This window comes from Lontra canadensis, unplaced genomic scaffold, assembly GCF_010015895.1.
Source record: "Lontra canadensis isolate GAN:19392208 unplaced genomic scaffold, GSC_riverotter_1.0 scaffold85, whole genome shotgun sequence".
In the NCBI taxonomy this organism is placed as follows: Eukaryota; Metazoa; Chordata; class Mammalia; order Carnivora; family Mustelidae; genus Lontra; species Lontra canadensis.
In genome coordinates, this window is record NW_022631079.1 from 5,159,007 (window position 1) to 5,185,505 (window position 26,499).

The 26,499-nt window shown below is 39.7% G+C and overlaps 1 protein-coding gene across 3 annotated transcripts in view; it reads right to left on the reverse strand.

Annotated features, from left to right (window-relative positions):
* CHRM3 (cholinergic receptor muscarinic 3) overlaps positions 1-23,694 on the reverse strand; it is a 349,691-nt gene extending 325,997 nt beyond the window's left edge. For 2 of the 3 annotated variants that reach the window (XM_032883068.1, XM_032883066.1), the window contains exon 1: positions 23,663-23,694. The gene's annotated coding sequence lies outside the window, so the exon portion shown is untranslated. Of the gene's footprint in view, positions 1-23,658 lie in introns of all 3 variants that reach the window. The other variant, XM_032883067.1, reaches the window with a different exon arrangement.
* Positions 23,695-26,499: the final 2,805 nt, after the last annotated feature.

Genomic DNA, 26,499 nt, shown 5'->3' on the forward strand with positions numbered 1-26,499 from the left:
CTGGGCATTGCCGAGATTTCTGACGTCCTGGGACGGCTCTGATGGAGTAAGGGAGAGTAATAAGATGTGTGGATAAAAATCACTAAGAATAAAAGAAGTCTGAAGCCTCAGAGCCTGCATGGAATGTTACTGTGGGAAGGGACAGCTGGGTGACCGTCTTCACCCAGCCATCCTCAAACAGGCATGTGTCCATGGTGGTTCCTTGGGACGTCAGGGAGGACCCGTCTTGGAGATTACTCTACACGGAAGAGCAGGGCTCCAAGATGTTTGAAATTTCATGGTCATGTGCCCCAGGGTCAATCTTAATTCATTCAAGTGCAGGCCAGTCACAGGCCTCTTCAAGCTGGAGACGTGTGTCCTTCAGTTTAGAGAAATGTTTTTGTACTGTTTGCTTGCTAAAATGTTTCCCTGCGATTTTCTCGGTACTGTGTTTCTGGAACATTTCTGTTAGAGGCTTTCCTCAAATAGCTTGTGCTCCTTGGTTGTCTGTTCTTATTAACATGCGAAGCCCTACAAGCTCATGGGAAGGTCTGGTCCATTGGAGAGGTCTGTCCACTTCATGGCAGGGAGACTGCAGGCCTGGTCAGTGGTGGTACCTTAATTGTTACGATCTTTAGATTATTTCTCCAGGTAGACTCAGTAGAGCGAGAGAGTGCTGTCCAGCATCTCTATTCAACAGCTGCTATCATCTAGAAATTGGCATCATGGTCTCCAATTCCCTGTAAACTTTCACATAAATCCCTGAATTTAATCTGGCACCTGCCCTCTTCCCGTTTTCCTAGAATTTTTCCTACTATCAGAGAAAATGGAGATTGAGTTTCTTTCTTTACTTTAGTTTGCAAGTGATTAGATGAAAAGGAATGGGAACATCTTTACTCCAAGCTAGGGGTTCGGATCATCTGAATCTGCCCCGTGAGCTAAGGGGACTTCTAGCCAAGTCACTTAGTTCTCTCCAGAGTGTATTTCCAACCCCACGTTTCTGAGCAAGATACATGATTTAAGGGAACATCTTTTATCCGGTTCACTGGTTTTATTTGAGAAGCACCCTCAACAATCAATTATTTGAAACAATGGACAGATCAAGCAAATACAACTGACCTGCAAGTGTTTAGAGATTTGACTGTGTGACAATCTGGCCATTCGCAAGTCACCACACCATTTGATGCTGGTAAAATCTCAAAGTAAAGGGAAGAGATTTTCCACCTCTGGAATGGCTCTTCTCCCCTCTCTCAGGGAGAGCAGGAGCTTTTCTGACCTGTCTACGTGAGAATCACCATCCTGATCTCTCTTTGTTCTGTGGTTGTGTTTTTTAAAGGTAAAACGTGTCCTTTCTCATTTCCTAGGAAGGGAGTAGCTAGACAATTTTAGATGTATCTTCAGAAATCAGTTAAACTGCTAAAATAACACATGGTGGGGGAAATCATAAACCTACAGAAGTATCTTAAAATACAAATATCTCAGGGCTAAAGTGAGCCGCCTCTGTGTCCCTCCATTCTTGATGTTCCTATGAACGGATTCCAGCCCTGTGGGGGACACTGGATTCGATCCAGCTCTGCCGTCCAGGTCTGTCTGATGTTCAGTATTGGGAAACCAGCTTCAACACCCACATAAACCAATGTTCTCCTGCCTTGACTTGATTAACAATAAAGGTGATGTCTTGTTCTGCCCCCTCTCAATTATTCTTTATTTCTCATTAGAATCAGGACTCATGGTATGAAGGGTGGTGGATTTCTTCAACCCCGATGGATATAATCACCTTCCAAAGGCGTAGGTTTGACGAATTGACTAAAACTACTAACCTACTACCAATAAATAAATGTATTTCCTGATAATTTACCTTGCCGTTGTATTTACATTTTTCTTAGTTTAAAATAATTTCAAAGGCTCCTTTGGTAGACTTCCAAAGAAGCCACCTGGGTTATTACACAATGAGCTAACTGTGTCTGTTTGTGAAATGACTCTGAGTGCACAATCAAGATCATGAAGACTTCTGTATTGAAGGTTCTTGAAGCCTGTACCTATCATTTCAGCTGCTAAACCCTGTTGGCCATTTTTAAAAAACCACCCTACAAGTGATGTGCTTTTACAGCCCCATCTTAGATAGTTGCAAACTTTACAAGGCTTACAGAATGAAGCTAATTTCTTATTGTCATATAGCTGGCAGGTGACGAGATTGTTATATTTACCTATGTATGTATACACACATCACATCCATAAGTATTAGAGATAATGTGATTGTAAATATTAAACCACTATCTTCTACGTTTTCACCTTTAATGATGTTCCAATGTAGCCCTTCTCTTTTGTCAAGGGTACTAAAATGGAAAGAACCTGGTTCTCTCTAGCAGGGGACAATGAGAGCCAGCCATGATGCAGAGAGAACAGTCTTGCTGAATTCCTGTTGCTCTCCTTTAGTTTGCCAAGAGCTAAGCAGATGAGTACTCGGAGCCCAGATATCCTGGGGAGTAGAGATCATGCCCCTATTCTTCCTTAGGGATTAATGGTTAGGCTTTTATCCAGAAGAAGTATATGATCCAGGAAAGGCTGCCTTTTATGGGTCCTGGAGAAGAATGGACTAAGAGGGGAGGCCCAGGAAAAAGGAGAGAAGGGAGAAGGCTAAGGGGTGTGCATGTGCTCCTATTTTGTTCTTTCCGTGTTGTCCATGGGATGGGTGGGGGACAGGTTACAGTAGAGAACTCAAAGCAAAACGAAGCAGGGCTTTTGTCTCACTTCCCTATCTTGGAGTCTGAAAAGAGGCTGCCCACATCAGCCTGGGGTATAGTCCCATGAACAGGAACTCAGCTGCCCAGCATGACTGGTTAGGGGATACATGCAAATTCCATCTCCTAGCCTGGCTCCATTCCCAGAGATGGAGACAGGCTCAGAAGTGGCTGAGGGGTGGTCGACAGACTGGCCAGAGCAGGCCATCACAGCAGGGGGAAGGGATGAAGAGTGTCAGTCCCAGCCGGAGCAGACCCCACGGGGCTTAGAGAGAACCCGCCAGCAGGTGCCAAAGAGATGGGGAGTCAGCCAGGGAAAACCCACAGACTCTGTGCCAAACAGACCCGCCCTGAGGTTACTACTCATGCAGATTTCATCATTAAATGCCAGAGGACAAGCAGGGCAGAGGAGATGGAGGCAGCATCCTGGAGCCCTGAGCAGACAGCCTTGTGCCCAGCGATGTGGATCACATGCTCTGTGATATAATGGAAGCCACGCATTCACCTCCACGTATATAAGTCATCGTCACCGGTAGGAGTGGTGGGTGACTTGAAGCAGATCATGTCCCAAGACAATGAGCAGTATCTAAGGCGCTGTTTGGATTATTGCTTAAAAATAAATTCTGAAAGTGTTTTAGGCTTAGAATAAAGGAAATGTATTTTTTCTGCATATGTATGTTGCACTGAGAGTGAAAATTTTGACTACAGCACCAAGAGGATGTCAAGTTCTTTTTTTTTAATTAGAGAGAAAGTACCTCAAGAGAGCTTACTGGTTTTAATAAGGTCACAGGAAGGTTGAAAGCCCCTAGCAATAATTCTTAAATATTTCTTTGATAGGATACTATTACATTGTTTACAATTAAGAAAGGGCAATCATGAAATTGCGGCAAAGAATTAATTTTAAATTCCTGAGATCCCTAGGAATTACAGGTTACTACATTCAATCCTTCCAGTGCAATGATGTGATTCTTAGAATGTTGTTCTAGCCATCCCCAAAGAAAGATCTTGATCTGGTTGATTTCATTCTACACAAATTTGGTACATTTCTGCAAAGACTCATTGTGAATGAGCTTGCACCTGACACATTGTATATATTTGGGTTCAGTGAAAGGAATTGTATTTGTTACCACGTAAGAATTGCACTGGGTGGGCACCCTTTCTTCTCACACTGCCTTTCTGCTACCACACCTACTGTTCCATAAGGGAGGATCCTGGCGGTGCTGAAGAACCCGCAACTCGGTAGCTGACATGCCAATATTTCTCCATGAACGTGGGGTCAAGGGAGAACAAGCAAGTTTCTTCAAAGTTCCCTTCAAATCTACATTCCTAGGAGAAATTTTCATGCCCCATTAGGAATTCAAGTTCCACTTTATTTGACAGCAATTGAGAACAAAAAGCAAATGATTAACCTGGCCCTGAAGAATCCCTCAAGGTAATAAACATACACAGAAGAACCTGAATTAAAAGGAACTGAAATCAGGCATCTAAGTCAAGATGAACAACTCTGATACAAAAGATATAGAATGTTTTAATAACCACAGCTTCTCTTTCCATGAGCAGGTATGATTGCTGCCACTTAGGGAACTAATATGTGTCTCCTGCCTCATATTACTATGATAAATTGCTAGTGAAATACATTCCAAAGTGAGTAATGTCTTGCTGGACATTGGTAATTCACTTAAACTAATTAACATAGTAAAAGATACAATGACATAATCTCCGGATTCATATTATTGTCTATAGCTTGGTCTGCTATTGCAGACCTGCGGCTAAATCAAAATTAGGATGCTTGGGATGAAAACAGTGTTTTGTTAACATGGTGTTTTAACACGGATCATTTTTCCAGTTGAACATGCTATAAAACAAGACCAGATCAGAGTCGTTTTTTTTTTTTCATTTTAATTCCTTTACCATGAGAACAAATTGCCTGAATGTGAGGAAACGATCACTAGAAAACAGAAGAGAGAGTTCACTTAACCACTATGTTTAAAAATGCCTAATACCAAGTATTCTAATGTACTTTCAAAATATATCAACAAGGACCGTTTAGGCAAAATGTGGCAAGAAACTTAGGAAAATAAATAAATTGTACTGAAACATCTAAAACTTGATTTCTGTAATATTTAATTAACACAGAATCATAGAGCTTCGTAGTATGAGCTCAATAATTGAGAACAGATGAAGTATTTGGGGTAAAAAGTAATTTAGATACAAAGCTATTTTTTTTCAGCCCAAATCCCTGCTATCCTGTACTAATACAGCTATGATAGCTATGATTAGTTTCATTTAACAAAAAGCTGTAGTTGACACCTATATTTTAAAAAGACTTTTTTTTTTTTTTTGACAGACAGCGATCACAAGTAGGTAGAGAGGCAGGCAGAGAGACAGGAGGAGGAAGGAGGCTCCCCGCGGAGCAGAGAGCCTGATGTGGGGCTTGATCCCAGGACCCTAGGATCATGACCTGAGCCAAACACAGAGGCGTTAACCCACTGAGCCACCCAGGCGCCCCGACACCTGTATTTTAATATGTTCCACAACAACATTAGACTTAATAGAGTAGATAAATAATGCTCCTCCAGGAGATGTCAGGCCTTAATCCCCAGAACCTACACGTGTGATCCTATTTGGAAAGAGTCTCTGCAGGTGTGATCATGTTAAGAATCTTGAGATGGGGAGATTATCCCGGATTATGTAGGTGCCCCTTAACTGTGTTACATGTGTAAGAGGAAGGCCACGGAGATCTGACCCATATGGCAGAGGAGCTGATGTGAAGATCCAGACAGAGATAAGAGCGATGAGGCCACAAGCAAGGAACGCGACCAGCTGCCAGATGTCAAAAGAGCAAGAAGTATCCCTAGAGCCTCCATGGAGGGGAGCAGAACAGCTCTCTCACCATCTTGATTTTGGACTGATGTCCTCCAGAACTGTGAGAGATTAAACAGTTTGTGGTAATTTTTTTTTTAAGATTTTATTTATTTAAGAGAGAGAGAGAAAGAGAGAACACAAGCAGGGGGAGTGGGAAAGGGAGAAGCAGGCTTCCCGCTGGAAGCCTGATGCAGGGCTCAAACCCAGGACCCTGGGATCATGACCTAAACTGAAGACTGAGCCACCCAGGTGCCCCTGTAGTGATTTTTTTCTGATGTTGGGAAACTTACACCAGCATTTGCTTTTTGTTCTCCTAAACACAACTACAATCTAGTGTCAAGGAGACAAAAATTCCAATGAAAAATGCATTTTGTTACTTAAAAATATAGTTAGTTGTGGTGGCTAACCACTGCAGTGAAATCATATATACTAAGATATATATCTCCTATATTCACCTTATAACTGAAAGTTTATATCCTTTAACCAGTATCTCCCCATCTTCCCCATCCCCAGCCCCTAGTAAGGAAACTTTTTAAAATTCTTTTTGTGTGTGATTTATATAAAGAGATTCCACTCAAATCTCTTGGAATGAATTTTTTTAAAAAGATAATCCTACCCTTAGGTTGTTAGTTGCATTAAAATGTTTTTCCAAATACCTGTTTCCTTCATCTACTTTAGCTCTTGTATTCTTTGGGATTCCAAGTACTATTTATCCCAGTCCTACTATCTCCTTATTTGGAACAATTAAGAGCAGTTTAATAAAATGTTACAAATATCCTACTTTACAGGGGATCTCTGGATCATTTTCTCAATGGTTAGCTAAAATCTTCATTATTCTATGAAACTGATTCTAAGTGTTGAGTTCAATCTAGTACACATTTTATGAATGACATAAGCAGAAATTTGTTTCCTTTTATCCTTACTCTATTTGAAACATCTCCATTCTAGGATAATTTCCGAGTAACTAAAGTTAGAAATATATTCATTGTCTCATTAAAGAATCCCCAAAATGGCTAAGAATTGAGCTTCTAAAACTCATTTTTTGCTATTAAAGTTTTACAGAAATCTGTTAGAGGAAAGTCAGCATGCTTTTTGAGCCATTTCCTGTCCTTGTTCCAGTACTCATGAAAAAGAGGAACGTTTTAGATAAACCAGCTGCTGGATTGCCTAGAATAGTAAATTACTCTAACACTCCTATTTGATGTGATCCTGTCACACTTTTTTTCCAGCAGGATTTCCTCATTTTTCACAACTATTTGTTTCCACTCGAAATCAGCTTCCTACAAATAGCCTCTTGTCAAACGTGTACTGAGCTAAGTGCACAGAGTTACCATAAAAAAAAAAAAAAACTCTAGTTCATTATGCCCACCTCCCTTTAATTAAAAAAAAAAAACACAAAACATACCTTTTTCATTAAAATATTGCCTCCTTATCCAAAAATAGATCACTGCTATATAATAAAAACTTAGAATTCTGTGAATTTGGAATTTTTCACAATTATTGAATTATACTGCTAAATGTTTGGGATGAAAAAAGAACACTATGAAAATAAAGGTCATTCATACATCTGAAGAACTAGAATAAAAGTGATTAAAGTGATTCAAACCTCTTACTTATTTTTGGGGGGGCCATAAGCCATTCTTAAGTCTTCTACTTTTTACGGACCCAAACATTGGTTATTTTGTGACATTCTGAGCTCTCTTTCTGAAGTAAGCTCTCTGGGGAACTTCAACGATTTCATGCACGCTCTAAACTGACCTCATCTTCCTGATTGAAGCCATTTCTCTGATGATCTACTTATTCTTGGAAACAAATAAATATTCATAATTTTGATTATGTAATCTAAAGAAAGGGTTTGCACCTGGATGGATCCCTTCACAGTTTCTTGCCTTTTTGCTCAGCATCAACCTTGGGATAAAAAACACACTACCCTTTACGAGAAGGGAGGCAAGTGTCTGCACCTATAAGCATGTCTAGAATATGACATAAATCCCATCTGCACCAATTTTGATGATGTGATTTTATTAATGCATAAATAAAAGTTTTGCTGAAATGTGCAACAGCAGTTTATCCTTTCTTTGCCTGTATAAATGATGGATTCCAGTATCTTCCATTTCCCTACCTGCAAAACTTTCCTTTTATAGTAAAACAGATACGTTTGAGTCTGTGGAAATGTTCTAAAGGAATGACGCTCGTTTCTTTTAAAAATGTTCTGAATGAGGGGCGCCTGGGTGGCTCAGTGGGTTAAGCTGCTGCCTTCAGCTCAGGTCATGATCTCAGGGTCCTGGGATCGAGTCCCACATCGGGCTCTCTGCTCAGCAGGGAGCCTGCTTCCCTCTCTCTCTCTGCCTCTCTGTCTACTTGTGATCTCTCTCTGTCAAATAAATAAATAAAATCTTCAAAAATAAAAAAATATATAAAAAAATAAAAATAAAAATGCTCTGAATGAACATGAATATCAAGAATCCACACTAAAACTTAATGATTAAGGCTCAGAAAGTTTGGAGGATAGACACAAACCATTTATTTTTATGATGTTGCATTAATGGTTCGGGCTTTGGCACCAGCCAGACTTGGGCACACATTTTAGTCCTACAACCTGCCAGGTCCACGAACCATAATCCTTCAGAGAATATCTCTTCATATGGAAAAAAGGGATAATTATCTATTTTTAGGGTTGTCATGAGGATCAAATGACTTATATGCAAATACTTAAATAAAACAAGTGTGGGGCCTAACAGAATCTCATTAAATGTGTCACCATTTAAGTTAGGAAGTTATGAAAGTTAGGGAAGTAGAGTATCCTTTACTTCCAGATGTCATCAAATATTGTGGTCTATATGTACTGGGTCAGAAGTGAAGAGGTGCCTGGGTGGCTCAGTTTGTTAAGCGAGTCCCCTGAGCTCAGCTCATGATCCCAGGGTCTTAGGATCGAGCTTCGCACTAGGCTCTCTGCTCAGTGAAGAGTCTGCTTCTCGCCCTGCCCTTACCCTCTCCCCACCAGCTTGTGCTCTTTCTCTAATACAAATAAAATCTTAAAAAAAGGAAAAAAAAAAAGAAGTGTGTGGACTTCTAATGAGAAGGATTTTCAAATTTCAAACTGTTTGGACCCCATCAGTAGAAACTGGTATGAAAATTTTAAAGATGGGTTAAATACTGTATACTGGCAAAGCAAAATTATGTATACACCATTGGATTTGGGGGCAGTGCGGTAAATTTAGCCCTGCCATATAATGGGTAATGGGAAAGAAAACTGGTATTTTGGAGGTATGGGGATTAAAGATTGAGAAGCAAAAAGGTTAAAAAAAAAGAAAAAAATTTTTTTTTACTAAGAAATTCTATTTAACACAAATTACAGTAATACATCTCCATGGATTTATTTGTTCTTTTAGTAAATATTTAGTCTCTACCACACAGTAAGCACTCTGCTTGGTTCTAGGGATAGAGCTATGGGTGAAGAAGACGGATCTTTTCTCGGCTTCCACGGAGCTTACATTCTGCTGAGGAGATGTATAATAAACAAATACAGGAGTATTCAAGAAATAATACACATAGGCAGGAAACAAAATGTGGAGGTCTGTTTGAAAGCGGTTGGGGCGCCTTTCCTACGCACTGGGCAGGAAGCCACTGAGGGCAATGGCACGTCCGCTGAATCTTGAGCGAAAAGGAAGAGGCAGCTTGAGTGTGACAGGAGGGGATTTTCTATGAGGCAGAAAGAAGCCAGCTTGGCAGACAAAGAGCCAAAGAGGAAGAGGGTGGTGGAAGATGAGGGGGAGCACGGGCGGGCAACTGTCATAGGAGCTCTGGCTGCTACAGGATTAAGAGTCTGGACTTTATTCAGGTGTTCTGAAAGCTCCCGCAGGACTGTGAACAGAAGAGAGGTGTGACAGGTGTCAAGAGTGGTAGCAGGGAGAGCCGCTGGGAAGTGGTAGGCAATATGGGCCCAGGACAGGCTGGGCGGTAATCCTAGAGTGGGAGGACGTTTACTGAAGACTGACTTAATAAGATGTACTGGTGGGGGCGCCTGGGTGGCTCAGTGGGTTAAAGCCTCTGCCTTCGGCTCAGGTCATGGTCTCAGGGTCCTGGGATGGAGCCCCGCATTGAGCCCCACATCGGGCTCTCTGCTTGGTGGGGAGTCTGCTTCCCTCTCACTCTCTGCCTGCCTCTCTGCCTACTTGTGATCTCTGTCTGTCAAATAAATAAATAAAATCTTTAAAAAAAAAAAGATGTACGGGTGAATTACATGTGGGAAATGAGGAAAGAAGAAAAAGAAGAAAAAAAACACCTAGGCTTTACCTGGTTCTCCTGGGAAAGGAGTAGAATTTGGAAAAGGGAAACAAGACAGATGGGGGAGGAGCACATTTGGGGTGGAATGGGGAAAATCCACGGTCCAATTCCACACGTGTTAATTTAGATTAACGTTAATTGAGATTAACATTAATTTAGATGCTGTCATCCTCACGTGATGACAGCATCTTTGTTACATTGAGTCTGATCTTCAGAGAAGGGCTTAGGGTTGTCCTAGGACCCAGACGAGTCAGAGATTTTTATCAAAGGATGTTTAAATTTTTTTTTTTCAAAAAAGTTGTCACATAGAACGAATAAAAACGAATGAAATGATCACTAATATGGAATAAACACATTATGGTACACCCAAAGACACAATGTTATGCATCTTTAAATTATCTTTAAGAATCCTATTTAGAGGGTGCCTGGGTGGCTCAGTGGGTTAAAGCCTCTGCCTTTGGCTCAGGTCATGATCTCAGGGTCCTGGGATGGAGGCCCGCTTCGGGCTGTCTGCTCGGTAGGGAGCCTGCTTCCCCCCACCCCCCGCCTCTCTGCCTACTTGTGATTTCTGTCAAATAAATAAATAAATAAATAATCTTAAAAAAAAAAGAATCTTATTTAGAGGAAGAAAAATGGGAAAATGGGAATGTATTATTAGATTATAAAGAGGAAAGAGGTATGAGTTTTATAATCCCACATTTGTGTAAAAGTAGGTAAATTTTAATAGTCTAGAATATAGGGACGCCTAACTGGCTCGTCAGTGGACTGTGTGACTCTTGATCTCAGGACTGTAAATTCAAGCCCCATGTTGGGCGAAAGATTACTTAAAAATACAATTTTAAAAAGTCTAGAAGATAAAAATATTTTAAGTTACTTCAGAGTTTTTCAGTAATAAGATTAGAGGTGTTCTGTACTACTTTTTGTATCTTTTTTCGTGTTTTCAAGTGTATAAAAATATAGAAAAATTAATGACCATAAAAACATCAGTTAGCCCCTGAATTACAATAAAACCGCAGAACATATTAAAGAAAGATTCAGCAAAAGCAGTTTAACAGTATTTCCTTTCCTGGCATTACTATAGATTTATTAACAGAAATAGAAGTATTGATACATTTTCTAATTAATGTGCTTGTATAAAGGTATTGTTTAATTTTTTTATAACACAGAACATTTCTCAATATTTTTTCCTGTTCTTTGCATACATAAATTTTTGGCCCCAGAGAATTGTTGCATACAAGTTGCTATACTTTACTATTTGTACCTTTCCTTATGAATAAATGGTATAGGGTTAGTCTATGCATCACTGTTAAATTTACTTGGAAAAATGCAATGTGACATCCACTGCTGTTTATTCCAAAACAAAAGGGCCATGAAATGTTTTGTTTCTCCTTAATGGTCAATTTGGATGACACATTGGAAATGATCAATTGTTTAAGAACTGAGCTCTGCAATGACAAGAAGAGGAAAAATGTGAGTAAGGAACATCACAGTCACTGAAACAGTATACACACACACACACACACACACACACACATACACACACAAACACACACAATTATAAAATCAATGCAATATTTTCCCTTATTAAACTAACACTATCATGGCCATCTAGTGAAATGTATCAATGTCATCAACTCAAGCACAAGAAGTGCTAATTAGCTTCCTGCAACAGGAATGTCTTTACCAAATTAAATCAGGCGCTACTCTTGAAATTCTTCCTAACTTTCCCTGCATCTTAAGGAGAAAATCTTATATTTAAAAACTCAGCCCCTCAGAATTTGATGTTAAAATTTGATGCTGTGATCAAACTGTCAGTTGTTGGCATTCAACTAAAAACTTTTCCTTATCATAAAGCAATCGGGGGAAATGTGTTGTATAACAGTGTTCTAGGTAAAGGTTAGGGACAAGATTAAGCTGAACCCCAAGATCTGATTTTATTTATTTAAAAAAATTTTCTTAAGTTTTTACTTATTTATTTGTGAAAGAGATCATCTGCAAGAGAGGGGACACAAGCAGGGGGAGTGGGGAGGGGCAGAGGGAGAGGGAGAAACAGGCTCCCTGCTGAGGAGGGAGCTTGACATGGGGCTTGATTTCAGGACCCTGAGTTCATGACCTGAGCTGAAGGCAGACACTTAACCTACTGAGCCACCCAAGGCACGCTCCTACCAAGATCTGATTTTAAATGCAAGTATTTAAATAAATGTTTGTGCTTATATTGGAACATATCTTTAGGAAATACACTGTAGGAACATAAACTGGTGAATTCACGTAAAATGATCTCAACCCAGGTCCAGAATATCAGGGTGTTTCCACAGACTGTGAATAATGGAGACATATCACTTTGCTTATACAACCTTTTCACAGATTATAAAACTCACAGATTTAGGGAAAGTGATGGAGAATGGTCATTGTGAATATCATTTGGCGTCATATTTATGAGTCTAGCAAGAATGATCTGGTGTACAGTGGGGACAAGAGGATAAGGAAGACCATATCAGTGGAAGAGTTCTGGCAATGTTTCTGGCATAAGAATTCACTCAGTCTATATGGACTGAGCATCCCCTCAGTGCCCAGCACTGCGACAGGTTCTGTCTTGGATTACAAGGGGGAATTGGCAATACAGATGTAAGAGGAGCTCAGAGCCCAATTAGGGACAGGAAGATGAATATACAGGCAAAGAAGGATTTCGGTTCCATAAATACTTAATAAGTAATGGCAGAGAAGCTGACTCAGGGGACTCAGAATTCTTTTTTTTTTTTTTTAAAGATTTTATTTATTTATTTGGCAGAGAGGGAGAGATCATAAGTAGGCAGAGCAGCAGGCAGAGAGAGAAGGGAAAGCACGCTCCCCGCCAAGCAGAGAGCCTGATGTGGGGCTCGATCGCAGGACCCTGAGTCATGACCTGAGCTGAAGGCAGAGGTTTAACCCACTGAGCCACCCAGGCGCCTCGGACTCAGAATTCTTACATGAGGCCAAAAACTCGGACCAATATGTTAATGGATGTGTAGGCATTTTCCAGGCGTAACAGAAGGTGACGACATTCTAGGCAAAGAGAAGAACATAGATTAGTCTAATAGCCCAGTAAAAAGATTGTACGTGGGCAATACCTCAGAATACAGACTCACGTTTGAATGCTAAGCTGTATGAGTGGGTAGGTCGGGCTAGACATTTTTGGAGAATTTCCTGCAGTCAGATACACTGGAGGGCCTCTTCTCACTGAATGTGTCCAGATTTTAATCTCAAGACAAATAGAGTGTGGCTATGGGAAATGTTTACACAAAGAGTAAAATACTCATATTTGTGTGTTAGAAAGGATTCCAACAGCAAGAGAAATGACCCACCAGAAGGCAGTAAGGCTGATGTGAAGAGTTTATTACAATGTTAATTATAATAGTTTGGGTATAAAAATCACAGGACCAAATAGTTGTCACGGCAAGGTGAAGAATAGGATTGGTTGTGTTTGGTTCTAAAAGAGAGAGGGAGGGTGCATGTGCACAGGGGCTTGGGGGGCACAGGAAGAGGGAGAGAGAGAATCCTAAGCAGACTCCTCTCGCAACGTGGAGACTGACACCGGGCTCCACCTCAGGAAACTAAGATCATGACCTGAGCTGAACGCTTGCCTGACTGAGCTATCCAGGTGCCCCAAGAATAGGATTGTTTTAAAGGACATTAGGTGATAGAATTGTCTGGATTTCTCAGTCACTTTGGTTAAAGAGGCAAGGGAACTGGGAAAACGACTCAGAAATTCCAATGGGCAGTGATGATTACTGGGAGTCATAACAGGGAAGAGAAAGAGTGGGAATAAAAACTAAGTTCAAATTCAAACGTACAAAATTGTAACTGCTGTTAGAATGCCGTTAACTCATTACTTCAGACGACATTTAGAGAGCAGTCTGGGGGATCTCTATACGATGGCTCTGCTGTCATGAGGGAGATACTGAGGAACCAAGGAGCCGTCTATAGGGTCATAAAGGAGGTACTGAAATGAAGATTTTGAAAATGGATGAACCATAAAGGACAATAAAGAAGACAGAATTTAGAAAAGTAACAGTGGTTTTCTTTTTTTGACCGTGGCGCCTAATCATAAACACACTTTACCTCTGACCTGACACCACTATATACAAATACACATGAAACAAAGGCTTTATAAAAAGTGAGGATGGGAGATACTCTTTTTTTTTTTTTAATTTTCTCGTGTTTCATTTAAAATTGCTGTTGGCACTCTACTAAGCTGATTTTATGATTGATTCAGAGGTCGCCCTTGAAGTTTGAACAACGCTGACAGGGAACTCAGATGGAAAGACTGGCTTTGTTCAGTGTCCAGCGGAACGCAGAAGTCTGAGTGTCAGGAGCGACGTGATTGAGTTGCCCTTCTCATTAGCAAGCTAAAGAGTATCTGAACAAAGCGGGAGGCTCTCTACTCAGTGGCTTTTCCTTACTCTACGCAGCGCCTGAGGCTCTCCAAGCCCACAGCATCAAGGAAAGAATGAGATTAAAGTCCATGATCCAGTTACTTTTCAAAGTTTAAAAAAAATAAACACCTGTGGTAATACAGTCTAAAGGTGTAGTTGATCTCTCAAAGAAATTGGTAAGCAGGGGGATCATTCAACTCAACTAACATTTATTTGTTTCCTCCTCTGTGCCCTCTGTTAGGTCCGTTATTAAACGAAACGAGACTGAGACAAAGTGAAAGTTATTTAAAGCTTTATTTTATGTCAAGTATTAGAAATCAGACTGATTGGCCAGGGGAATGAGATTGAAACAAAGTTCAAGTTATGCAAAGCTCTATTCTATGCCTAGCATTAGAAGTCAGACTGACAGGCCAGGGCCGCTTCCGAAGAGGGCGACCCCTCCCCATCTTGCAGACTACTTTTTTTTAATTTATTTTTATTTTTTTATTTTTATTTTTTTATTTTTTTGCAGACTACTTTTTATAGAGCAAAAGTCTGGCCACACATAGGTGGCCAATGAGATTGTAGTCATGTTAGGTCACACGCAGGTGGCCAATTGAATTACAATTTACCCTATAGTAGCTGTTTGACCCAACCTATTACTCTGGTCAGAATTGGTGCTCAAGGTTGGCACCCAAACGGCAGGGTTTACATTCTTTTGCGGTTAGGGAAAAAGTATGTGTGTTTCTTAGTGATTGGATGTCTCCACCTGGCCCGACTTGTCCTGTATTCTGGGCTCTGTTATCAAGAACTGGCCGACCTGGCCTTGTATTCTGGGCTCTGTTATTAGGAACTGGCTGGCCATATTTTACTGGTTTCCCAGATTTGTTTCTAAGTAAGTTTCTCTGGGGGGAGGGGGGCAGGGTCAGTTTAAGTTTTACTGCACAAACAAAAAAATGGCTTTTAACCAAGATGGAGTCACTCTGGCTAAACAGGTCCTTACACCCTCCTTTGTGTTAATTTCCCACTGAGAGTTCTAACAAAACTGAAACAAACAACCTGGAACTTCTATACAATGAGTTCTTTCTTGCCTGAGACTTACTGTCTTGCAAACTAATCTTATGTACTTTTTCTTTGAGGAAGCTGGATCTCCAGCTTAATTTAAAAAGGCTCTAACACATCTTTAAAAAAAAAAAAAAGATTTTATTTCTTTGAGAGAGAGAGAGAGCACACATGAGCAGACAGAGGGGCAGAGGGAGAGGTAGAGAGAATTAAGCAGACTGGTCTGAACGCAGAGCCTGAATCAGGGCTTCATCTCATGACCCTAAAATCATGACCTGAGCTGAAATCAAGAGTGGGACGCTTAACTGACTGAGCTGCCCAGGAGCCCCAAGACTCTGATATTTCTACAACTTGTTTAGTGCATTTTAGTAGACAAACACTAGGAGTATTAGATACGGAAATGCAGCTGTAATTTCTCTACTATTAGCGTGCTATACCTGGAAGGTTGTTAGTACACAGGATGGGGACTTAATAATAAGTACTTTGTCAACAATTTTTACTTTGGCAGAAATCCTTTGCTGTTGTGCTCTGTATGGAGGAGTGGAAAAAAGCAAAACTAGCCCTGATGAGCTATTCCTGTTCCTCTACCTTAGCCCTGTTTTCCCATTGTCAAAAAAACCCATTAGATATTATCTTTTGACTACATTATTTTTGAACCAAGGTTATGTTAAAAAGCTACATTTAAAAATCCACTATCAAGAAAGGCTGCAAAATCTTTTCTGCCCATTTTGTATCAAGCACGGACTTTTACAACAGTGACAGGAAAGTTAAATGATCTTGGTTTGGGAACACCACCAAAATCACGTAGTCAGAGAATCTAGAAAGCAGGTAAGTTTTCAAACATGAAGCTGTGCTTCAAGAAAAGAAAAGAAATATATTTTTAAAAGAATGCAGGGCTAGGATGTTTTGCATCTCCCCCAGGAGGAATGGGTGGGGGACCTTCAGCAATCGCCGCAATCGAAGTAATCGGAATTTAATATCCATTTGTTTGCTCGGCTTAAGAGGTCATTATATGGCATCCAAAAATCACTAAAAATGATGGACTCACACTTTTTACACTTGCAAAACTAACTCAACACAGTGTATGGATGACATTTTTTTTTTTTTAAGATTTTATTTATTTGACAGAGAGACAGCCAGAGAGCGAAAACAAGCAGGGAGAGTAGAGAGTGAGAAGCAGGCTTCCTGCTGAGCAGGGAGCCCGATGTGGGGCTCGATCCCAGGACTCTGGGATCATGACCTGAGCTGAAGGCAGAGGCTTAACAACTGAGCCACTCAGGCACCCAGATGACACTTTGTTTATCTAATTTTTCGCTTATTCCTTTCCTCACAAGCTCTAAGTACACAGTCATTGCTACACTTCTAATTAAGTAATATATATGGATCAATGACTCTGGTTCTACAACCAACGCTCACATGATTACATAATACAAGCTTAACCCATCCATGTTACTCCATGCTTCAGCAGAGAGAACTTCAACTTCAATTGAAGAACAAAAAAATTAGAATTCCTTCTCTCTTCTCTGTTATTTTTTCCCCCTTGGGGCTCAAGGTGTGTGAGTTTTCTGTCCCCATTAGCCCCTATAATTCCCCTTGGTACTATCAGATGGTGCACAAAATAGCCTTGAGGACTTCTCCTATAGATTCTGGAGCACCTACAAATCACCTTACAATGAATAAAGAAAACAAGAGTGGAAACACATGAATGATGTTCAAACAAAGACTGATTGTTTATCAAAAATTTCATTTCTGGAAATGATCAAAGTAGGGAGTTTTGATGAGTAAGAATTTCCAACTTTATAATTTAAAACTATGCTTTCTAGAAAGTTCAAAGAAAGATTTTTTTTTTTCCTGCTATAAAAAGCACCTGCCTGGGGTGCCTGGGTGGCTCAGTCATTAAGCGGCTGCCTTTGGTTCAGGTCATGATTCCAGGGTCCTGGGATCAAGCCCGGCATTGGACTCCCTGCTTGGCCGGAAGCCTGCTTCTCCCCCTCCCACTCCCTCTGTTTGTGTTCCCTCTCTCGCTGTGTCTCTCTCTGTCAAATCAATATATAAAACCTTAAAAAAAAAAAAGCACCTGCTTTTATGTAAAGTTAAATTTATTACTATTTGTATATATATATACTTAATGATATATATCACTATAAATAAGTTATATATAAATAAGTTATACACACACACACACACACACACACACACACACATTCAACTCCCTCCTCCATACCTCCTGCTCCCCACTCCCCACTGACTACCTAGAAAACTCAATGAGGACAAGAATTTGTTTCTTCTTTTCAGGGCCTGCTGCATAGAGGTAGGTCCAGAAATATTTGTTGAATGCATAAAGAGAATACTTGAGTTCTCCAGCCTCAAATATTTAACTAATGCAATTTAAATCATGATTTTTCTTTCAGATTATTTAGTCCCCTCAGGTTTTAAATTACTCCAACATATTATAAATACCTTCTTTACTTAAAAGCAAGTGTTAAAACCACTGCTTCTTCAATACTATCTCTGCTTCCCAGGCTTATTTTTTTTTTTAATTACATTTATGTATTCCTTGTTGGGGGAAATAGAGCCATTGAGTGCACACCTAAGGGAGAGTAAAACAGTGTTAATATCTGTCCATTGGAGCGAGAGGCAAAACATAGACAAATCAACAAAATTCCTTTCAACTGATTGAAATGAAAAGAGAGAATTAATGTGAGAGCCTTTCGTGAGGTGTACAGAAGACATTTGTTGAGACCAAGAATTTTAGGCCCAATTTTGTGAGAGCAATCCATTTCTCTACGAAACACATGCTGATTTCATGGCATTTATACTGACCATTCTTATGAAAAAAAAAAAAAAAAGACCTAAGAATATAGGTCAAGTAAGATTTATTTAATTTTAAGGATAAACTGTCCAGTTGTAAAGATGCATTTTTCATGCATTTTCTGAAAGACACCTGCTTGTATCTGTCACTGAAAACACATCTCAAATAAGTGCAGATTCTCATTTTTATTCATATCAGTTGTTGCAGAAGGATAAAAGGGGAAACTTTAATTATAATTTTATAAGTTATTTATTCTCTAGAATATGAAATAAACATGGCCGAAAACCTGAAGTGCATTCTACTTTCAAAATTAATTTTATTTCAAAAATTAAATTAGATTTCTATATTCATAAAATACGATATGGTTCCATATGTATGTGGCCATCTTGTATCAAAGAGGCCGTTACAAAATTTAGATTATGTAAGTTCGCATGTGAATCAGTAATGTACAATGTGTTTTATACATTTCCTTTGTAAAAAGAAGGTGATAAGGCTGTCCCTGCATAGCTTTTGTGAAAATGGCCTGATGATGTGGCACAATTTGAGATGAAACCCACTGTGTAGTCACTGGCTCGGTAGATGATCATCACCATTATTATTACTCTATTTCAACATACAACTGTAAGTTCTTTAGCTAAAAAGAATGTCAGAAAATAGTCACTGAGATATTCTAATCTTCAAATACATAAAATAAACACTTAAAAAGTTATCTGGAAACAATCTGGAAATCTTCCAAATGTTACCTTTGGGAATAACCAAAACCCACTTCTTTCAATAATGTATTATTCTTGCTGTATTGTGCTCTGCTTACTGGAGCCTATCAAAGCTTTAACATTGTGATTACATTAGTCCTATATTTCTACATTAGTCCTATGTTTCTGCTTACACAACTAGATAAATATTCATCAGTCCTACATTAGTCCTATACTTGTGCTTACACAACTGGATGAGTACTCTTGATACATGATTCATTCAAACATTATCCCTTTTTGCTGGAAGCACGTCAATCTAAAATAGCTCATGCATTTTCCTCTCTTAAATACATCTTGACTGGCTTAATGTTTTCCACTTGCCTACCTACAGTCATCTGTGAACGCTGAATGGCTTGAGATACCCTGTGTTACTGAGATCAAGTTTGCCGTAGTTAACCTGCACTGACTCCTCTTTATATAACTGATGTACATTAGGGAACAAAGATGAATGTTGAGTGTTAAAATACTGGTTTAGAGGACACAATGGTCTTTCTTGTAAAATGGTACTATTCAAGAATCAACATTAAACTAAATGATTTGAAGTCTGCTTCTGAGTTATATACAGCCACTAAAATAAGTTTTCAGATAAAATTTCTTGTGGCTACATCATGAGGGTTTTGTTTACTGACTTAGAGATTTTTTTTTTTTGGTTTGGTTTTTTCCCCCTGTATTTCTTTTTCTATTCTCTCTCTCTCTCTCTCTCTCTTTTTTTAAATATTTATTTATTTATTTTAGAAAGATAGAGCATGCATGTACATAGGGATGAGCAGAGGGAAGGGGAGAAAATCTTCAGGAGACTCCAACCTGAGTGCAGATCCTGATTCAGGACTTGATCTCAAGACCCAAGATCATGACCTGGGCTTAAACCAAGAGTTAGATGCTTAACCAACTGAGCCATCCAGGCAGTCCCATCTCTGTATTTCTTTAAAAAAAAAAAAAAAAGAAAAAGAAAAACCTGAAACCTACAGGAATGTTGAATTACTCAATATAAACATCCCACCTTCCCCTGTTCTGATTAATAGTACTTATCTTCCATGGATGTGTATAAAACCTGCCTCCTTTAAAAGGATACTCCTAAAGCCACCAATAATTTTTGAGATAGACATCACAAATATATTATGCCTGGGGAAATAAGCAGGACAACATGAGAACTCATTTGTTTAGATGAGCACCTTGACTCTGCTTTTTCTTTTTATTATACCCTAAATCCTAATACAAGACTTCAAGATGTGAATGTTGACCATGATGAAGGACTGAAAGTATGGAGCGATGCAGAGCCCTGTGGAAAGAGGTCAGAAGAAGCACCAAGGTCATCTCTCACCCAGGTCCCCAAGTACACATACATGGAACATGGGCTGTTAGCTAGGAATTCCCCTCCAAAACTTTACACTCAAAAGCCTCCTCCACAACCAAGACTGTCCTCATCCTGGGCAAACTCTTAAAAGCTAACCCTACTGCAAAAGCAAACAGTAAGGATAACAGAAGGGTACAAAGCAACTACTGAGAATATTACAATCTGAATTATAAACAAGACAGGTTAAATTTATGTATGAAAGACTCTTTGGGTGCTGATATGGATGGACACAGAGCTGGACTAACCAAGCATCATCACTGTTCCAGATGGTTTATAATTAACACATGAGGCAAGGGGACTTGGCTTTCCATTCTGAGTGCTACACGGCAGTCAAGCAAATAGCTCTTGGCTCAGATCACTGTCCCAAATTATCAGTATTTCCCACCTTGGGGAAAAAAAAATGACAATTTGTTTGAAATATGCCACCCAGTACAACCACTGAACTTCGTCCAATATGAGCCCAATGGACAATACCTTAAGTTTATTCATAACAACAATAAGCATAAAATATGGATTAGACACCATGATCATGGAACTGAAAAAGCAAGCCCTTCCTCCCCATCGTTTTGTGACATATGTTCTGCATTTCCACCTCTTTTCTTCTTTTTTCCCTATTTTTCTAGAAAAGAAAATCATTTTAAATGCAGTAACAGCCCAATCTTTGTAACAAATTAAACATTGGGCTGATATGCCTGATAGGCCTAAAAAGGCTAATGAGTTTTTTTTAAGTCAGGATGCCATATATAAGTTCTGTTTGCATTGTATGATTTGATTTAAATTATTCGGTTGTCTTTTTTGAAATTCTGGATTTAACGAAGTAAGTCTTATAATTGGGCACATTTCTAAAAGTCCCCTAAATATAACATATGGCAAGAAGGACATTTTCAGAATCAGATAATCTCTGATTCAAATTACTTCAAAACTGCATTACATAATAATTTGTGATTCTATCTTCACAGGTATTGGCTAACATTCCTTGCCAGATGTCCTGGTAAACCATCCTAAGCAGTATGAAGTATATTTTAACTATTTCCTTTTTTCCCCCCCAAAAAACTGAGACTTCAAAAGGTTCAGTGACTAGGTTCCACCACGAATTAATAAATAGTTTTGAACCTAGGGCTTTCTGATTCCAAAATCTGTGGTGGTCACCATAATCCCACACTTGTCCAGTGAATAATAACCATTAATACTGATTAGTTACTAAGCATCACACAGCTCTCCTCAGCACCTGACTCTACTAACTCATGTAATCCACACAACAACCCTATGAGATACAAGTTCTTATTATTAGACCCATTTTACAGATGAGCAAACAAAGGCAGATAGAGGTTAAGTGACTTATCCAATACTGCAAAGCTGGAAAAATTAAAGAATTGGGCTGCAACCCCAGTCTGACTCTAGACAGCCCTCCCAATATGTAAGGACTATGCTACAATATTACCAAGCGAATATATGCTACCTGTTATTAAGGATTTTTTTCACCTAAATGCAAACACTTTATTCATGTAATAAACCATTGCCCTTTCAATAATAATCACCTCTAATTTCTGGAGAATAATTTGGAAACCAGTCTCATTGCACTGGCCTGGTTATATAACAACTCGTTTAATTTTAGTGAAAAAGTCTTTCTCAATCTTACTAAATATATTTGTTGAGATTCTTATTTTCAATCTTTTACTTTAAACTGAGTAGCTGTGTTCTGTTAGCAAAAGAGAATAGGCAGATGAGGTAGTGAAGAGATCGCAGTGAAAAGGAATTAAATGTAGCAAACCAAATGAGTAATTCCTGATGGAATTTCTGTATCATTTCCTTAGTATCCTGAAATGAAACTATACATAAAAAGGATCTAATGTATCTTTTCTCCTCAAAGTATAAATACCCCAAATTAAGTATAATAAGAAAGTATCCTGGAGATCAGGAGCAGAAACCCAATTCTTTTTTTTTTTTTTTTTAAAGATTTTATCCATCTACCTGACAGAGATCACAAGTAGGCAGAGAGGCAGGCAGAGAGAGAGGAGGAAGCAGGCTCCCTGCTGAGCAGAGAGCCCGACGCGAGGCTTGATCCCAGGACCCTGGGATCATGACCCGAGCCAAAGGCAGAGGCTTTAACCCACTGAGCCACCCAGGCGCCCCCAGAAACCCAATTCTTATGGCTGGTGGGGACTGGCATTTGCAGTGTGCCTGAGAAACATGTTCTCAAAATTTAAATATCATTTTCTCAAATACAAGAAATTCATTTTAGTGATGAATTAAAATTAAGTATGATTTTATCATTTATGTTTTAGGGGAATAACACACAAAATATCAAACTGTATTAACCAACTTAAAAGCAGAGTATATGGGGATTAAGGAAGGCACTTCTTTTTTTTAAAAGATCTTGTTTTAAAGAGAGAGAGGGAACAGAAGCAGGGGGAATGAGAGAGGGAGAAGCAGGCTTCCCGCAGGGAGATTGATGTGGGGCTCGAACCCAGGACCCTGGGATCATGACCTGAGCCAAAGGCAGATGTTTAACTGACTGAGCCACCCAGGCACCCCAAGGAGTGCACTTCTTATGATGAGCAGAAGGCGATGTATGGAAGTGCCGAATCACTACATTGTACACCTGAAACTAATGTTACAATGTATGTTAACATGACTGGAATTTAAATTTAAAAAACTTAAAAAAAAACCAAAACCAAAACAAAGTATGATCACAACTTTTATCCAATTCCCTAGTTGAAATATGAGTCAACCACAACCATACCATTTTTATGGGGTTTGCAGTTAACTAATAATTTCACAGTATTAGCTCACTGGACCTATAAAGTAATCTTATGAATTAGGTAAAGCAGAAATTCTTCCTCTCATTTTGCAGCTGGAGGAAACTGACGCCTGGACTATACATGGATATAGTATATCTTCATGTTATGTGGAACTGGTCAAATGAGAAGATCAAGTATAATTCCATTTCCATGGCACCATAAACATCACATGTCAATTACCATATGGCAGTTGGGTAAGCGAAAGCATTATCAGATGTGCTGTTGGTTAAAACTACAATAAAATTGAACCATTTCAAAACATTCTATTAGGTGAAATTTTTATACTGCCAGATTACATGATATTAAAGAACCAAAAGACATTGCAACTTTCCAGTGACATTTTTCACTCAGTTAAAGGAGAGGTAAAGTTCTGTTCTTCTAAACTCTGCTACGGAGATGTATATGTACTATCTTACTAATAGACATACACACACGTAACAGATCCATTTTAACGGGTTCTTTCGTGTTGCAATAAGTTGGCACAAACCAGAATAAATCTAGCCATATTCACAACATCAACACGAACATATGTATCTTACACATTTTTCATTGTAAGTGTATACTCTGTTGAAGAGCTCAATGTAACCACATAAATAATACTGAATAGAAAATACCTACTAGTGAAGGGTCTTCCAGGTGTACATCACAACAGGGACCCTCATACTTCTGTCAATCCACAGCTCACTAAGCGACTCGTAACTGAAATGTGTGCCATCACCGTTTAGATCTAAAAAGAAACACAAAGAAATAGCAAAGTTAATAAATGTTTTTCTATATCATTCATAGAAGAGTAGCTTTCCAACCTACAGTATTAAAAAAAAAATGTTTGACAATCCAACAGAGGGGCCTTGATTCACATGTCTCTGCTTTCCCCACGATGCACAGTATAGCTGTGGAAACACACTAGGCAGTCAATAAATAAGTCTGATTAGGAAGTAGTAAATTTAGTAGTAAATTGGTTTAACATTACTGGAAGGTTATACATTTATCAATAAAGAACAAAACAGGGGTGCCTGGGTGGCTCAGTTGGTTAAGCATCTGACTCTTGATTTTGGCTCAGGTCATGATCTCTGGGTTGTGGGATCGAGCCCTGCATAGGGCTCTTTGCTAAACGTGGAGCCTGCTTAATATTCTCTATCTTATCTTTGCACCCCCCACCACTTTCCCTCTTGAAAAAAAAAAAAAAAAAAAGAACAAGGGGTGCCTGGGTGGCTCAGTGGGTTAAGCCTCTGTCTTCGACTCAGGTCATGGTCTCAGGGTCCTGGGATCGAGCCCCACATTGGGCTTTCTGCTCAGCAGGGAGCCTGCTTCCCCTCTCTCTCAGCCTGTCTCTCTGCCTACTTGTGATCTCTGTCTGTCAAATAAATAAATAAAATCTTTAAAAAAAAAGAACAAAACAAACAACAGGTATATTTGACATCCTTGGATGTAGAATTTTTTTAAGGCCTACATGCTGAACATTCTATCAGGCCTGTGTACGGCTTTTTTTCAGTCTTCACAACAAAGCTGCAACACAGTCTTTTCATTTACAACATTTAAGATCAGAAAGTAGAGCCAGTGGCCCAACACTCTGACCTCCAGAGCCAGGCTCTTTCACCACAGCATGTGGAGTGAAGAGGCACATGCATGGTCCCACGCTTACTTGGACCCTTGGACCCCATCTATCCTCCAATATGAGTAACAGATACAAAGAGGACCAAAGGAAGATGAATCTCCTTGACCTCTGCACCCCTCACCCCCACGGTCCCTGGATGACAAGCATAGTACTCTGCTCATCACTGTGGGGAGAGCTATAAAGTGAGCTTTCATTTTGGGATTCAGGGTTGGCCACATGTAAATATTTGCTGAGTAAGTGAATGAATAAATGGCAAAAACCAGGAATTGGCGTATCTTTTTTGTCTAAATTCATACTCTTGGGACGCCTGGGTAGCTAAGTGGGTTAAAGCCTCTGCCTTCGGCTCAGGTCATGATCCCAGGGTCCTGGGATGGAGCTCTGCATCGGGCTCTCTGCTCAGCGGGGAGCCTGCTTCCCCTCCTCTCTCTCCCTGCCTGCCTCTCTGCCTACTTGTGATCTCTGTCTGTCATAAATAAATAAAATCTTTAAAAAAAAATTCATACTCTTGTTTGATCAATGCTTTCCTTTACTTGCCAATGTTATCTTCCCATTTGCAACACAAACTCAAGAGAAGAAAGTTTAAGATCAATGATCTGAAAAATCATGGGAATTAAGGTAAAATACATATACTCAAAGAATTACAAAGTGATCAATAATCAGTTTAATTTACTTCAGTGCAGAGGTTCCTGAAAACAGAAAAAGGTTAACAACCAAAGAAATCTTCCAGAGAAAAAGAATTCGCCTTTTACTCCCAGATCAGATATCAGCTAGTGAACAGAACCTCGCCACCTTCCCCTATGACCAGATCCTTTCGTGGGTCCTCCCCTAGCACAAAGACAGGATCAAACAAATATGACTAAAGGCTCCAGGAAGGAACTGGCAAAGAAGCTCTGGATTGGAGACTCTCACAAGAGAGCTACATCAGACACCCCAATGGTCAGACCCCAGTTGACCCCACGGAAGAGGGAGGGAGCGCTGCTGGCGCACTGTCTGTCTAGAGCAGAGACTGACGGACTGCAGCCTGCTGCATGTTTGTGAGCTAAGAATGGGTCCTACATTTTTAAATCGTTGAAAGGAATCAAAAGAAGCCTGCAAATTATTTGAAATTCAAATTTCAGAGTCTATAAATAAAGTTTTATTGGAACACAGCCATAGGCATTCATTTCCATCTTGTCTCTGGCTGCTTTCATGCTACAATGGCAGAGTTGAGGGGTGGTGACAAGTAGCATGACTCGCAAAGTCTAAAATATGGACTATCTGACCTTTTATTGAAATGGTTGGCTGGAGGGATCATCGCCTTTTTGGAGGGGATGCTATTAGGGATACAGGGTGCTTTCAAGCAGACTGGAAGCTGGGGATGGGAATCTGATCCTCCCAGAAGACAAGGAGTCCCAGGGGCAATGCAACAGCTGCAGGGAGTATGGCCAGGCTTGTTGGGGGACAGCGGGGCTTTTCCCTGGAGGAGGCGCCAGAAAGGTGAGACTCAGCCACAGTCAGTGTAGCACACAGGCTGGGCAATTGAGGATGGATGGAGTGTCATCCTCCAACAGGCTGAGATGTTCTCACTGGCCATATCTATGGATGGATAAAGGGGTGATGAAGGTAAGCAAAATAGAGCATAACACCTATAAAAAAGAATCTGTTGTGATGGGCACTGGGTAGTGTATGTAAGTGCTGAATCACTAAACTCTATACCAGAAACCGATATTACGCTGTATTGTTAACTAGCTGGCATTTAAATAAAAACAAAAAATAATACATAATTTAAGGATCCTATTTAAAAAAAAAATCTGCTACGTAGCACAAGGAAAACCATGCTGTCTTTATGAAGAGGAAACAT